Below are 16,497 nucleotides of genomic sequence, written 5' to 3' on the forward strand. Positions count from 1 at the left end.
TTTAAGCGGCCTCGATAACCTCTAAAAACGCAAAATAGAATGGTCATTGTTGTGTTACAGTTAAAATAAACATTTGCCAAAAGTTGGTACTTATGCAGAATACGGACCGTGCTGAAATAAACATTCATTCACCGTTACGCCAACTGAAGACGCCTCAACATTTTCTAAAAAAAAAAAAGACTACTTTTATAAGTTTTTGCCTATGCTGAAAACAAATATTGCAGGGAAAATTAGCATAGACAAATAGTTTTCGAGATATAAATACCTGTATGATGCTACATAATTTCTCATAGTTTTATTTGGCCGCCATGTTTTTTGTTTCAATGAAATGGTATAGTGAGCATGCACGCGTGTTGCAGTGAGCATGAGCAGACGATCTCAACGAAATTCAACAAGCGTGTAATCAAACTAATTCAAAAGTTAAGGTAATGCCACCAAATGATTAACTTTAATGATGTAAATTTTAAGAAAATTTCAAGATAATTCAAAGTTTTAAAAAGTTTAAAAGAAAAATTATAGAATTTTTCAAAGAAAAAGTTGAAAGAAAGGAAAAAATAAGAAAATGTCCTGTGTCCAGTGTGAATACAATTACATCGATGCTATGTCCGAGTTTAACAAACAAGAGGAATGGAGCCGCGAGTTTCTCACAAACCACAGTGTTTTAACATATACTGTAACATGCCCTAGATGTAATAGCCCGTGTGCGTTTTGCAAGATGCACAAACTTCACAGTGGTGCAAAAAATAAAAACAAAGAAACGAAAGTATTGCAATTTGAGTGTGAGTGAAAATGATGAAACTTTCATTGCACGAATGCCAGCTTGGAAAATGGTCATTTATGTAAATCATTTCCTGTGATCATTGCGACCATATGACGATGCGAGAGTGTTTGAATATGGCCCACCAAACCACCGTAAACTGGAGGTCTTACTGCAGGGAAGTGTGTGAACACTAGCGCCAACACCAAGAGCCCATAGGTGGTGAAGGAGTATGCGTCGAAGTGGATGAAACCCTGATAGTTCAGCGAAAATACTGGTTATTTGGTGGAATCGAGCGGGTCTCAAAATGTAGTTTCATTATAGCTTTAACAGGAGCAGACGAAAGAAGGGATGAGCAAACTTTACTCCCATTAATAAAAAAGTTTGTTTCCCCCAGAATCAGTAATATATAGCAATTGCTGGAAAACCTATACGAATCTGCACAAGTACTATACGCATCACGCTATCAACCATTACCTAAGTAATATTCCTGGTGAACCAAGTGCAAAAGAGATCCAGACAATTGCACTTAAGGGAACAACGAGGATACTAAAAAGAGCTCTCGGTTGGTTTCAATAAAAAGCAGGGCAATGTTGGCAGCTGGTTTGGCTGCCCCATACCCTGCGTTACAATCTTCAAAGAAAAAAAACAAAAAGATTTTATTGACCATCATGATGCTTCTGTGTACACACAGAATATCGAATGCTTGTGGCTCGATATTAAATAGTTTGTACGGAGGCTTGGCATTCGTTTGGCATATATTCACCAATACCTAGCCAGATACCTATTCATTAAAAGTGAGACTGACACCACAAGGTTACTCCACAAATTTTTCCTCCCAGCTTATGCGCTTTATAAGCATAAAGCTGAACTGGAAACCAAACAGTGAAATTTTGTTAAGATTCTTGAAAAGACGAAACTTTAACAACATGGCCGCCAGTCAGAAAACTATTTGTCTGCGCTAATTGCTAATTTTCCCTGCGGTAATTTTTTTTTTCAGCAGACCCGAAAACCTATAAAGGTCGTCGATTCTCATATTTTTATTTTCAGCTCCATTCCGAAAGCCGTTCTTAACATGGGAAATTTGGTGGTGATGAAGGGGGTTATTTTGAAAGCCGTTCTTAACATGGAGAGATGAGAGTGTTTATTCTGAAAGAAATGATGTTGAATGAACATTTGCATCTCGTAGACTTAACTACACAGATAACTACTAGAAATTACATTGCATAAAGCAGGTATTTATATCTCAAAGTATTTGTCTGTGCTATTTTTCCGTAGAATATTCGTATTCAGCATACACAAAAACCTCTAAAAGTTGTCGATTTATCGAAAAATGGGTAAATATGAAGAATCAATCACTCCACCTTCGAAAATTCCTTTAAAATTACCACTTCTGATGGTTTTCAGGGTCGCTGAAAACAAAAACGTTTAAAATTACGGCAAACGAGTAGTTTCCAAGATATAAAGAAATGTTAGTTTAAAAAAGTGGGGGATCACTTTTCTGTAATAATTTAATGTAAAATAAGCACCCACTTTGTGACCATCATTTTTTTTTGGGGGGGGGGCATTCTTTTCCACCCTCGGAAAATCTGTGAGAGCCTTTTCTAGTCTCACACAAAAACACGCGTTCACATCTCAAGCTTGTCATATACATACGCGCACACAAACATACGCGCGCACGTCCACACACGCATTCACGTTCGCATACACGTTCGCATACATACACTCACATTCACGTGTATACACACACATGCTAACATACGTACATGTATGCACAGATGGACAACGTCTCTTTCCTTTCAAAGGAAATCCCCACATGCACAAAAGACTACCGGAAATAATTATAAAAGCAAGAACAATAAGCAGCATTTTCCTTTTTCAGACCAACTCTCGAACTGAGAGGTTCTGCGAACCAGCCGCCTCCCTTTCGGGAGGCGCGCGCCTGTGCTTCACGCCACTCGCTACCATGTGGGGCAAAAAGCTAACAAACAGTATGTACACTTTATACGCTTTCTCTCTCCATGAACTGGATTGACATTCTCACTCTTTCTCTCTCTATATATACAACTTGTCCCTGAGAATACCTTCCGTAGCTGACTGCTAACATGGTGCGCAGTTTAACTGATGTCAACCCTCTATCCTTTTCTTTGTTTGTTTTTAAAAACCCGCTCCCCCGTCTGATATGACGAAGTCGACAAACGTTCACTGACTCTGGGCCTGTTATTAGAGTCGAGTTTCGCTTTTTCTTTATACCGAAAACCGAATGTAATGCATGCCGATGCGGGAAATGTGGAATAATTAACGTTTGAAAGTCAATAAAATTAAATAGATAGGCGAGCTCCGTGGTTAAGTGTGAGATATTACAATTTATAGATGATATAAAAAGTTTTAAGAAGTTGTGAACCGAGCGAGCACTTCTCTGAAAGAAGCCTTTTGTGGACATCAAGGAAAAGCGTACATACATACATACATACATACATACATTTTCGCTTTTATATATATAGATTACATGAGTAGCGAACACAACGAGATTGAATTACTGACAATAAACAGTGAAGTTCAAGAATCGTTTGCATAAAAAAAAAATGTGGGGTTTTATCATAATCCACAGAGGTACAAACAAGTGGTCAAAAAGTTTTTTAAAAATATAACAAATAAATGTTTTCAAAGGCAAGATAATTACTCTTCTACCTATCTGGAAAAGTTTTTAATGATTTCACTTTAAAACGTGGTTAAAAAATCGCACAGTGTTTATCGATATATGTGAACAAGACAAATGGCAGCGAGTTGACTGTTACATATGTGAAGTAAGTATGAAAAAATGAGTTAAAACTAAAAAATTATACAAAATACTGGCAGAAACCCATCCAATATAGCCAGTCTTGCAGTTAAGTTCGACAACTCTAGAAGGGTCACATCAATATTTTACACCGTCAAATCATGAATATTACGAATTATTAGTTTTAAAATAAAAATATGTCATTAAAAACTATTATATAATTAATATAAAAAAAATATGAAAACTGGTTCCATTCCCATCTAATGGAAGAGTTGTGGAGACGGCGCGAGAAAGGACACGCATTTCCACGAATTATTAAAAGCATAAGACAACAATACACTTTTTATTTTTCAAAGTTGTTTTATTTTGTATAAATATTTTCTTACGTGGTTCATTACTTCAGATTTTATTTTGTTCATTTTTCTGTTAAGACAATAATACGCTTTCTAAAAATTGTTTCTTTTTTCTGTTAAATAAATAGTTATAAATATATAAAAATGTATATTTTGTTCGTTTACTTTATTTAATCAAGTGGTTACTTCAATATTAAAATATTTTTTATATTAATTACATATTTTTTATTTTAAAACTTTAATAATTTTTTAAATATTTTTTAACTAATAATTCGTAATATTCGTGATTTGACGGTGTAAAATACTGATGTGGCCCTTCAAGAGTTGTCCGACTTTCATTCTTATTTTTATTTCCTTTTATTACACACAACAAAGTTTCACAGTTTTAAAAAATATTTTAATATTTAAAAAAAAATATAATTTGAGGGTAAAACCGTCAGATCACGATATTACGAATTATTAATGTTTTATCACGAATATTACGAATTATTAATGTTTTATCACGAATATTACAAATTATTAATGTTTTATCATGATATTACGAATTATTAATGTTTTATCACGAATATTACGAATTATTAATGTTTTATCATGATATTTACGAATTATTAATGTTTTATCACGAATATTACGAATTATTAATGTTTTATCACGAATATTACAAATTATTAATGTTTTATCATGATATTACGAATTATTAATGTTTTATCATGATATTACGAATTATTAATGTTTTATCACGAATATTACGAATTATTAATGTTTTATCATGATATTTACGAATTATTAATGTTTTATCACGATATTACGAATTATTAATGTTTTATCACGATATTACGAATTATTAATGTTTTATCATGAATATTACGAATTATTAATGTTTTATCACGAATATTACGAATTATTAATGTTTTATCACGATATTACGAATTATTAATGTTTTATCACGATATTACGAATTATTAATGTTTTATCACGAATATTACGAATTATTAATGTTTTATCACGAATATTACGAATTATGAATGTTTTATCACGAATTTTACGAATTATTAATGTTTTATCACGAATATTACGAATTATTAATGTTTTATCACGATATTACGAATTATTAATGTTTTATCACGAATATTACGAATTATTAATGTTTTATCACGAATATTACGAATTATTAATGTTTTATCACGATATTACGAATTATTAATGTTTTATCACGAATATTACGAATTATTAATGTTTTATTACGAATTATTAATGTTTTATCACGATATTACGAATTATTAATGTTTTATCACGATATTACGAATTATTAATGTTTTCAAAATTTTTTATTTCAAGTTTTACGCTTTACACCCGACAAAGTTTCAGTTTTTTAATTTTTTTTAATTATATTTTTACACTTTCTAAAAATTGTTTCATTTTTCTGTTAAAAAAATATAATAAATATATGAATAATAAATATATAAAAATGTATATTTTGTTCGTTTACTTTATTTAATCAAGTAATTACTTCCAATATTAAAATATTTTTTCAATATTAAAATATTTTTTTTTAATTAATAAATTACATATATTTTTTTATTTTAAAACTTTAATAATTTTTAGTTTTATATTAAAACTAATAATTCGTAATATTCGTGATTTGACAGTGTAAAATACTGATTTTTTTTTGCCGGGACCTAACTGGAAGACTGCCCCAACATATATCAGTGCTTTAGTAGTAAGATTAAAGTGGTGCTCATTTTAAAGCTAAATGCATTAAGTTTTTGTAAAGCTATTGATTTTTTTTTCATTTCTTTTCTTGTGTGCAAGTGTGCATAATTTGAACCAGACTGGTGTCCATGAAGGAATTATCTTGGCTCCCTCGACAGAACTGCCGTTGGGGTCCATGTTTCATTGACTGAAAAATAAGCATGAATACAAAAAAAGGGCGCCAAGTCAAAATCACATGATACATTCAAATTTAAACCAATCACAGACCGGCTAGCAAACCGTGTCGGCGTTCTAAAACAAACATGGCGGTTGAATATGAAATTTCTCATAATTCATGCACCTTTTGAAACGTCAAGTGACTACACGCGTGCGCGCATTGTAGTAAGAAAGTGAAAAAAAATGAATATAATTAAGAAAGTGAAAAAAAGATTGTCCGTTTTTATATCGAGAAGCGGAAAGATATCCGGAGGGGGGGGGGGTGATTTCAGCAGTGAAGCCGAAAAATGTTTTGGGGGCCATGTTTTGGAAACAAGATGTCCGCCAGCAAAAACAATAGTGATTATGTTGGATACTGAATGTCTTCAAATATGGATAACTGCGCGTTTACGCAAAAAAAAAAAATAAATAAATGCGATATTCGTTCTCAGCGTACCCGAAAACTTTTAAAAGTCGACAAATTATAGGTGAATGGCCAGGGGTCGGTAAACTAAAAAAATACAAAAAAAAAAAAAAAAAAAAATGAAGGAAACATGAAAACATAATTTGGTACTGGTAGCGGTTTTAGTTCCATGCCGAACACCATAAAAAAACTGAGTTCTCCCTCTCCCTACGCATGCGCAAAGAACATGTTTTAGTTGCCATAGTAACTGAACGATCATGAATTTTTAGCGACTTTTTAAAATAAGTTTTACTGTTTATGAATATTGAAATAAATGAAATTACTACACATTTATTAGTAATAATTTTTTTTATATTTACATTTTATATTTACATTTTTTTTAATGAAAAGAAAAAGTCGATAAAAATGAGACATAAACAGTAAAACGTCGTCATTTAAAAAGAAAATGCTATTTAAAAAAAAAGAAAAAGTCGATACTGTTTATGAATATTGAAATAAATGAAATTACTACACATTTATTAATTATAATTTTATCGACTTTTTAAAAATTACTAAACATTTATTAATAAAAAAAATGGGTGCTAGTGCACTTATGATCCGCGCTATATTTTAAATCGTATTTCTAAGTTTAATTAAAGTTTAATGTTGTTTTTTTTTTTGTTTTGTTTTTTTTATTCAATTGTACCTATTTACTATGCCTCCCCACGGGACAGAGTTAGACACCAGGGTCGTTTTTTTAACGTGGAGAAAAGGTACAAAAATAAAAATTGTCTCAGTCGTGGAGGATTTCTCCTCCAACGAAAGAGAACAAGAAATGGAAGTGCAGCATCTGAAGAACAGATACTACACTTTGATGGTATTTATTTGCTCCCCCACCGAGCAAATTAGGCACAAGGCCAATTTTTAATGTGAGGAGTGAAGGGAGGGGGAAGGGAAAAGGGGACCAGCAGCGCCCGAGAGGTGGGAAATGGGAGCTGGTTAAAGGTCAGGCATGTGGGGTGGTGCCGGGAAAACTCGTCCCGGGAAAACTCGTCCCGGGAAAACTCGTCTCGGGAAAACTCGTCCCCTTTCGCTAGGTAGGAAAACTGGTCCCTTATTGAATAAATATCGATTAAAAACACATTTTATGTTCATTCTTGAAGGAGATATTGTTTTTTAAAATAAACTATAGCCCCCCCCCCATAATATATTTTTAAAAATATTTTTACTTATTTAATGTTTTTTTTTGTATTTTTAATAAAAGCGTTTATTATGTTCATAAACGAGACCGCATATTTTTTTTTATATTAATATAAAAAGAATTTACTTATATACTGCTGTTTATAAAAGGGTAAAATCGATTTTTCTACCTCGCCGACTATGTTGTTTATTTAATTTATTTGGAATCGTTTATTTGGTAAAGAAAAAAAAACAAAAACATGTCGAGTGTTACGGGAGAACGAGAAATAATGCCCGGTATATCACATCTTAGGGGGTCTTGATAATCGCTAAAAAATAGAAAATTAAAGAAATTACTGAGGGAGATTTGGTTTTGAAAAGAAAATAATAAATTTTAATATTTTTAAAAATATAATTTAGAGAGAGAGGGGGGGATAAAACCTATATCTCCCTTCGAAAAGCAACCAACAAAAAATGAAATTAAAAAGATTCTTGATAAACGGTAGCGGAGTTTTCAATAAAATTGATTAATAAATTTATTTAGTGATTACTTTCTCTCTTAATGATTGATTTTAGAATTTTGAAGTAAAAATTAAAAAAATTAAAAATGAGTTAACGAGAGATTGTTAGCGGTGCTCGGAAAACTCGTCCCGGGAAAACTCGTCTCGGGAAAACTCGTCTCCGGAAAACTCGTCCCCTTTCGCTAGGTAGGAAAACCCGTCCCGTATTGAATAAATATCGATTGAAAACACATTTTAGAAGGAGATATTGTTTTTTAAAATAGACTATAGCCCCCCATAATATTTAAAAAAAATATTTTTACTTGTTTAATGTTTTTTTGTTTCTTTTTAAATAAAATTGATTTTCTAAGTGTCCATTTTCTACCTTACTGGCTAAGTTCTTAGTGGTTTCACTTATTTTAAACGTTTATTATGTTCATACAAAGTTAATACCAAATTTTTTGGTTCTTATTTTAACGATGTTTTTTGGAGTCATAAAAACAATAATAATAAAAAACAAAACAAAAAAATTAAAAAAAAACAGGGAGCGATTCGATTCTTCGTTACTTTTTTGTTTTGTTTTTTTAATTATGATAGTTTTGTTATGTTTTTGTTTTCTCTCATACCAAATGCACTCATGCGTTATTTAAAATTATAATTTTATCAATTATCAACATTTATTGTCGTCCTGTCAAATTTTGCAAAAATTAAGTAATAAATTAAAAGCGAAATATTTTTTTGGCGCGAGAGATGCCATGTGTTAACAATCTCTCGTTAACTCATTTTTAATTTTTACTTCAAAATTCTAAAATCAATCATTAAGAGAAAAAGTAATCACTAAATAAATTTATTAATCAATTTTATTGAAAACTCCGCTATCGTTTATCAAGAATCTTTTTAATTTCATTTTTTGTTGGTTGTTTTTCGGAGGGAGATATAGTTTTAACCCCCCCCTCTCTAAATTATATTTTAAAAAATACAACTTTTTCGAATCAATGTGTACAGTAATACAAACCCTGATAGAATTATAATTTTAAATAACGCATGAGTGCATTTGGTATGAGAGAAAACGAAAACATAACAACAAAAAACTATCATAATTAAAAAACCAAAACAAAAAAGTAACGCTCCCAGTTTTTAATTTTTTTGTTTTGTTTTTTTATTATTGTTTTTATGACTCCAAAAAAATCGTTAAAATAAGAACCCAAAAAATTGTAATTAACTTTGTATGAACATAATAAACGCTTTAAAATAAGTGAAACCACTAAGAACTTAGCCAGTTAGGTAGAAAACGGACAATCGATTTTATTTAAAAAAAACAAACAAAAAAAAACATTAAACAAATAAAAATATTTTAAAAAAAATATTGGGGGGGGGGCTATAGTCTATTTTAAAAAGCAATATCTCCTTCAAGAACGATCATAAAATGTGTTTTCAATCAATATTTATTCAATAAGGGACCAGTTTTACTATCTAGCGAAAGGGGACGAGTTTTCCGGAGACGAGTTTTCCGGAGACGAGTTTTCCGGAGACGAGTTTTCCCGAGACGAGTTTTCCCGAGACGAGTTTTCCCGGGACGAGTTTTCCTAAATTCATTGTTAGCACATAGGCATCTCTCGCGCCAAAAAATATTTCGCTTTTAATTTATTAGTTAATTTTTGCAAAATTTGACAGGACGACAATAAATGTTGATAATTGATAAAATCATAATTTTAAATAACGCATGAGTGCATTTGGTATGAGAGAAAACAAAAACATAACAACAAAAAAACTATCATAATTAAAAAACAAAACAAAAAAGTAACGAAGAATCGAATCGCTCCCTGTTTTTTAATTTTTGGGTTTTGTTTTTTTTTATTGTTTTTATGACTCCAAAAAACATCGTTAAAATAAGAACAAAAAAATTTGTAATTAACTTTTTATGAACATAATAAACGCTTTAAAATAAGTTAAACCACTAAGAACTTAGCCAGTTAGGTAGAAAACGAACACTTAGAAAATCGATTTTATTTAAAAACAAAAAACAAAAAAAACATTAAACAAGTAAAAATATTTTTTTAAAAATATTATGGGGGGGGGGCTATAGTTTATTTTAAAAAACAATATCTCCTTCAAGAACGATTATAAAATGTGTTTTCAATCGACATTTATTCAATAAGGGACCAGTTTTCCTACCTAGCGAAAGGGGACGAGTTTTCCGGAGACGAGTTTTCCGGAGACGAGTTTTCCGGAGACGAGTTTTCCCGAGACGAGTTTTCCCGGGACGAGTTTTCCTAAATTCATGTGGGGTTGTCCCCACATCTGGTCTTTGCTAGTCATAGCTAGTCATAGCTTGCAGTATCTGCCGGAACAGATGGTATTTATTTGCTCCCCCACCGAGCAAATTAGGCACAAGGCCGATTTTTAATGTGAGGAGTGAAGGGGAAATGGGGACCAGCTCCCCGGGGAGTAGGGGAGCTGGATAGTGACAATTGGTATGAAGGGTTGCCCCTACATTGACCAAGGTCTTATATGTGGGGTCACCCCCACATATGGTCTTTGCTTGCAGTATCTGCCGGAACAGATACTACACTTTGATCTTGTCGCGAAGGCCAAGAAAAAAGTAGAGAATATGGCAACTAAAACATGTTCTTTGCGCATGCGTAGGGAGAGGGAGAATTCAGTATTTTTTTTTAATAGTGATCGGCATGGAACTAAAACCGCTACAAGTACCCATAATTTTAACAGGAGAAATAAACAAACAAACAAAAAAATGTTACTTGTACAGTTTAATCAAGACATTAAAAACATGAAAATATCGAAGGAAAAAAAAATTATATTGTAAGTATCCGTTTTGACATGAAGATCTCCGAAAAAAAAAATTCATTTAATTTGATCGAGTAGTTTTTTTTTTTTTTTTTACAGCGGAAAAACACGTTTTTATGAGAGCGCGTTGAAGGCAGCCATTTTATGGAAATTTTTAACACGCCACGGAAATATAACTCTATTTAAAGCGCCGACACTCCCTCATGTTTAATACAAGCTTTTCTTCCTAAAAATCGAACCTTTTGTTCGGTATCATAACAATTTTTTTTTTCGCTGTAAAAAAAGAAAAAAAAAATACCTGATGAAATTAAGTGAATTTTTTTTTTTTTTCGGAGAACTTCGTTCCGTAATGGATCCGTGCAATATGACCGTTTTTCGGTATTTTGATTTTTTTAATGTCTTAATTAAACTGTACAAGTACCCAAAAAATAAACCAAGAAACAACGGAACGATTTTTTTTTTGGGGGGGGGGTGATAACTTTTTTACTGTAATTTGTTTTCCTTTTTTTCCTTTCTTTTTTTTTTGTGCCCAACGAAAAAGTTCAAAACAAAAACAGATAAACATAGTTTTTTAGTTTTTGTGTAACAATTAAAGAAAAGATTAATAAATTGTTTTTTTTTTTTTTTTTTTTTTTTTTTTTTTTGCTAAATATAGGGTTACGTTAAAACAGAACGCCGACTACTCTAATTTGTTTTTTTTAGAAGTAATCAAGGTCGCTGACAACGTATCTGATACTCAAACCTGGGGCAAATTTACCGTTTCCATGGTATTAACCCCTGAACCCACGAACTACTTTCCGCCATTTTATAGCTTCCGCGGCAGCATAAACGACGTTTGTTGAATATGCCTTCACGTAGAGAACTGCCTTTTCACATGGCATACGAATTTTCTGTGGAACATTTAAAATTATACGAAAAAGAAGAAAAGCACCCCCCCCCAAAAAAAAACAACATAAGACTTTTTTTTGTTAGAACAGAATTAAAAACATTTTTTTTTTTAATCATTGGCGAACAATTTAAAATTCGAAGAAAAAATTGTCTAAAACAATATTTAAAAAAAATACACTATAGTACTTTTGAAAGATTTTTTTTTTTTTTGTCTTACGTAGTTTTTAATGCGGGTTACAAAAACATAAGCACCAAACATTTTTATGTTTTTCGTTCTTTTTTTTGCGGGAGGGGGGATTCAATTATAGAATTGTGTGGCTTCACAGGTGCTTCTGCAGTTTAATTAACCGTCTTTCCGTAAGTAACGCGCTGACATTTACCGATTAGAACACCATTTAACATTTCTCGGAGATTTTACTGTTTACATTGGGGGAGGAGGCGGGGGGCGAATGGTTATTTTTGGTACTCATGCACTATTGATCCGTGCTGCTGAAATAATAACGTTATTATTTAAAAAAGCCATTCTTAACATGGGGAGGAGGGCGTTTTGTACCTATTCTGTACTTTAACCTTACAAATGTATATAAAAAAAACATATCATAAAACTTTAATTAAACCTAGAAATACGATTTGAAAAATAGCGCGGATCAGTAAGTGCATTTAAGCACCTTATTTATTTATTTATTTTTTTGGTTCATTTAAAATTTTTATTTTATTTCATTCTAAATTTGGGTACGTGTACAGTTTAATCAATGCATTAAAAAATGAAAATATCGAAAAAATGTTATATTGTACGTATCCGTTTTCATATGAAGATCTCCGAAAAAAAATTTCACTTAATTTGATCGAGTAGTTTTTTTTTTTTACAGCGGAAAAACACATTTTTATTAGGCAGGCATCTTGGATTTTTTGTAAATTTTTGTTTGAATTTTAGAAACGACATGGGAGATAACTCCATATAAAGCGCCGACACTCCCTCCCCATCTTTAATAACTAGCTTTTCTTCCTAAAAACCGAACTTTTTGATCGGTATCATAACAAATTGTTTTTTCGCTGTAAAATAAAAACTACTTTATGAAATTAAGTGAAATTTTTTTTCGGAGAACTTCGGGGGTTGTATAACTGTACACATAGATTCGATAAAGTTGTCAAAAAACAAATATATAATAAATAAATGTTATCAAAGGCAAGATAAGTTACTTTTCTACCAAACTGGATATATTTTTTGTGTTTTTATTCAATGTAACATGTTTATTCAGCTCGAAAAACATACAGTGTTTACCGATATATTGAAAAATTCAAAATGGCGCCCGACTCTCTCTTTAACACGGTAAGTTTGGAAAAAGATATTATAAATAATAAACTAGACAAAATACTATTAAAAACCCACCAAATATATGTCAACCTATATCACGGTAACATATATTGAGCGAGTTTCCAACAGTATTTTATCTAGTTTATTATTTATAACACCTTTTCCCAAACTTACCGTGTTAAAGAGAGAGTCGGGCGCCATTTTGAATTTTCCAATAAATCGGTAAACAACTGTATATTTTTCGAGCTGAATAAACATGTTACATTGAATAAAAACACAAAAAATATATCCAGTTTGGCAGAAAAGTAACTCATCTTGCCTTTGATAACATTTATTTGTTATATATTTGTTTTTTGACAACTTTATCGAATCTATGTGTACTGTACAGTAATACAAACCCGAACTTCGTTCCATAACAGATAATTTAAACTTTTTTTTCGATATTTTCATTTTTTAATGTCTTGACTAAGTACCTAAATTTGTTATTTTATTTCATTTTTAATTTTAAATTTATTTTTATTTTATTTTCTCCACTAAATATTTTTTATAAATTCTTGTAAAGTTAACTTTGTCCAAAAAAAGAGCCTAATGCTTAAGACTAGGTACGGGTAAAATGAATGGCGATGCTCAAAATGTATAAACATTTTGACGCCTCCCTTTACTTAAAAAATCACAAAAAATCAGGAAATTAACCAATTTTAATGAAATTTTCAGTACTTATCAAATGATAATGGCGGAATATAATGAACTAATTATTTTTATTTAAATCCGAGTGGAAATGTATTATTTTGTTTAAACAAAAAATACCTTTACTAAAGTTATAGTTTCCAGTAGTAAATAAAAAACGCAAGACTTTATTTTTGCTTTTTTATATAAATAAAGCATCGTAATTTGTAAAAATAAAATAAAATGAAATAATTTTTGATAGGAACATTACGAAAAAAAGCCCCCAAATCCGCATTAATGAATTCTATATAACTCGAAGAAAAAGGAATTTATCGAACTACCGATATTATCATTGAATTAAGCGTTGCTTATTTAATATTTTCGCACAAAAAATTATAATTTCAAAAAATATTTCTTTTTTTTTTAAATTACGGGTTTCGCATAATCTTTATATGCAAGATTTTAATAATTTCCTTGCTCGCAAGAATGTGAAACTTTCGGCGTAACATAATTTTTATATAATATCGAACAATAATTAAGAAAAAAATTAATTTAAAAATAGGAACATAGAAAAATAATTAAATTAAAAAATGCAAAAATTAATACAAACGTTCAAAAAGGGAATGTACGGATGCGCGACTGGTGAAAAAATAAAAAAAAAAGAACTTCCTCGCTTTTAATTACATGACGTCATTTTTCACAGTATTTCGACTGCCTGAAAATTTGGGGCTTCGTAATTTTCGTGTTTACAAAATTTTAGTTTGTTGCGTTTTGCGAACGTCAGAATGACTCGGTTTGGGGCTAATTAATTTATGTTTTGTACAAACGAGGTGTTTTTTTATTTTTATTTTTTTATTTAATTCAATATCTTATGAATTTACTAATTATCTTTGAAATAGTCCCAGAAATTTATCTTTTTAAAGGATTTTTTACAATGAATTTATTTTACTTCAAAATTTCGCAGAATTAGGTAGCTCGCCGTGAAAACATTTTCATACCTTTTTTTTTTTTTTTTTTCCACGTGTATAAATATTTTTACCCCTTTGGAAATTAACTTTATTCCTTAATCTTTCAAATACAATCAAAAAATAGTCGGAAACCTACAAAAAAATTATGATAAATCGGCTTTCAAAACAAGGTCCCCCATTTTTGTCCGTACCTACTTAAAATTGAGAAAATGGGTGTTGTTGGTCATCCTTTACCAGCATGACAAGAAAATGTCTATCGTACTTTGTTAAAATATAAATTTTTTATGTTTTGTGCTACTAAATATTTCACATTGTAGTATCTGTTCTATCTGTAGTCAGGGAAGAAATCCTTTCAGACAAAGAGTATTTTCATTTTTGTCCTAGTCCAAAATGCCTCCTTTTGGGATATTTTCCACATAAAAAAAAAAAATCTCTAACTTTGCCATGATGGGCAAATAGAAAACATTTACGTAACAAACAAAACTTTCCTCGTATGTTGACGAAAAAGGTTTGTCATAATTTATAGGCTGATTCAGTTTTTATTCTCTGCATTGATATTACTAGTTAAGTGATCTCATTGTTTTATTTTTTGTTTTCACATATACTAGGCTGACACAAGGCTGTTGGCTCTGGAGGCTCTCCTTGGTTCATGAATTACATAACATTATGATATGTTAATAATTCAAGAAAAGATAATTGTTGCATATTGCAATTTAATTTTTTTTTTTTTTTAATTTAAAAAATGCTGGAATTGGACGAGATGTGGCAAAGATGCTGTCGAAATGTGGTGCCAAAACCTATGCCCTCGCCCCTCAGCAGGACTGAAAAACACCTGAAAACATTAGTGGCAGAGGTCAGATATTATTAAAGATGTTGCATGGGGTTTATTCAATAAATATTTCTAATTGCATTATTAAAACAAAAGTTGCATTCATACATACTTTTCTCTCTCTCTCTCTCTGTCTCTCATGAATTAAAGAAATTTTAAGTATGTAATTAAATTCTAACTTGCAACGTAATTTTTTAGAATTAAATATTTAAACTTTATGAATTTAATATTTTTTTAATGTTAATATTACTAATATTGTTTTCAACTGTTTTTTATTTCTTCGGTTCACATTTTGGGTTTGTATTACTGTACACATAGATTCGAAAAAGTTGTAAAAAACAAATATATAACAAATAAATGTTATCAAAGGCAAGATAAGTTACTTTTCTACCAAATTGGATATGTTTTTAGTGTTTTTGTTGATTGTAACATGTTTATTCAGCTCAAAAAAATACAGTGTTTACCGATTTATTGGAAAATTTAAAATGGCGCCCGAATCTCTCTTTGACGTGTCAGTTTGGGAAAAGGAGTTATAAATAAAAAATACTAGACAAAATACAGTTAAAAACTCGCTTAATATATGTTACCGTGACATAGGCTGACATGGTGGGTTTTTAACAGTATTTTGCATATTTTTTATTTTCAACTCCTTTTCCCAAACTTACCGTGTCAAAGAGAGATTCAGGCGCCATTTTAAATTTTCCAATAAATCGGTAAACACTGTATATTTTTGAGCTGAATAAACATGTTACAATCAATAAAAACACTAAAAACATATCCAGTTTGGTAGAAAAGTAACTTATCTTGCCTTTGATAATATTTATTTGTTATATATTTGTTTTTTGACAACTTTTTCGAATCTATGTGTACAGTAAAACAAACCCCACATTTTTATCTTTATGAACATTCCTATCATTTATAATTGGAATTATTTTCATTTTATTATCAGATATATGTGTTGACATCTTTTTTTTTTTTAGATCTCTTAAAAGTTTAATGCAAAATTCTATTTTAAAAATAGTTTTACCTTAAATAATGTCTTAATTTACATTTTTCTTTCTTTTGTTTAATTTTTTTGGTTTGTTTTTGCTTATGGTTTTTTTAAATTAAAATATATTAAATTATCAGTAATATTAAGAAAAAATTG

The sequence above is a fragment of the Euprymna scolopes genome, chromosome 19 (assembly GCF_053919585.1).
Source record: "Euprymna scolopes isolate OS-2025 chromosome 19, ASM5391958v1, whole genome shotgun sequence".
Classification (NCBI taxonomy): domain Eukaryota; kingdom Metazoa; phylum Mollusca; class Cephalopoda; order Sepiida; family Sepiolidae; genus Euprymna; species Euprymna scolopes.